Raw genomic sequence first — 1,337 nt, 5'->3', positions numbered from 1 at the left:
CCTGCTCCGCTGCCGGGATCCGAGGCCCCTCTTGACCTTTCCCACTCTTTTTCTAGGTTGCTGAACCAAAGGACAGCTTGTGCGGGCGAGTCATTTTCTGGCTGAGCTCACAGAGCTGAGGGCCTCCAGGGAGAGAACCTGGGTCAGGATGCCTGGGCTAGGTGGTCCCGGGCCAGTGGGGGCCTCTCTTATCTGTCCTCCTCACATGGACAACCTGAGAGGATGAACTAAGGTTGCACAGACAAAGTGCCCAGGACAGCCTGGCACACCATACATAGGTGCTTATACTCTTTTTCTAGGTTGCTGAACCAAAGGACAGCTTGTGCGGGCGAGTCATTTTCTGGCTGAGCTCACAGAGCTGAGGGCCTCCAGGGAGAGAACCTGGGTCAGGATGCCTGGGCTAGGTGGTCCCGGGCCAGTGGGGGCCTCTCTTACCTGTCCTCCTCACATGGACAACCTGAGAGGATGAACTAAGGTTGCACAAAGTGCCCAGGACAGCCTGGCACACCATAGGTGCTTACTAACGTGCTCATTCATCCAAAGGACAGGCCCTTAGCAGGCACCACGGGACAGGAGAAGGAGTGACAGGGAGATCAGGCCTCTACTTTCTGCAGAACAAGAGCTCTCCGTGGAGCCTACGGCCTCCAAAGCCCCGCCTGACCCCGGCTCTGCCTGCCTATCACCTCGCTCAGCCCACTCCAGGGGCTCTGGCCTCCCTGCTGTCCCTCAGACTCACCAAGCTCATTCCTACCTCAGGGCCTTTGCACCTTCTGGCCCCTCTGCCCAGAGCCCCCTTCCCCAGAGCTTCACAAGGCTGCCTCCTCCATTCAGGTCTCTCACCTCAAGTGTCACCTCCTCAGACAGGCCACCCCATCTACCCAGGTTTAAGCAGAAACCCGTGCTACTCACTCAGCATTCACACTGTTCATTTCCTTCGAAGCACAGACCCCTTTGAATTTGCGTTGCTCAGGGAGAGTGTGTCTGGGGGTCACCACCTAATCTCCGATGCCTAGAACATGACTACATACAATGTGGGACCCGCTCCCAGCGGTTTGTTCTGGCCGTGGGCCTGCACCCGCAGTGAGGGCCCTGGAAAGCTAGGAGGCGAGAGATCCGTCCCTACTCCCTGAGCAAACCTCTGCCCCTCCCTGTATTTGTAGTTTATCTACAAAATGAGGGACTGGGCCCAATAAATCCATATTCCTTTCCAGCTCAAACAAAAAAATTCCACAAACTTCGCATTTTTGCCAATACCCCACTCACGCCAGAACATGATTCATCTCTGCCGACTTTGCCTAGCAACCAGACCTTCTCCCCACACCCCGAACCAAGTCCCC

Source organism: Myotis davidii, unplaced genomic scaffold, assembly GCF_000327345.1.
Source record: "Myotis davidii unplaced genomic scaffold, ASM32734v1 scaffold478, whole genome shotgun sequence".
Lineage (NCBI taxonomy): Eukaryota > Metazoa > Chordata > Mammalia > Chiroptera > Vespertilionidae > Myotis > Myotis davidii.
Note: the sequence above shows the minus strand (reverse complement) of the source record.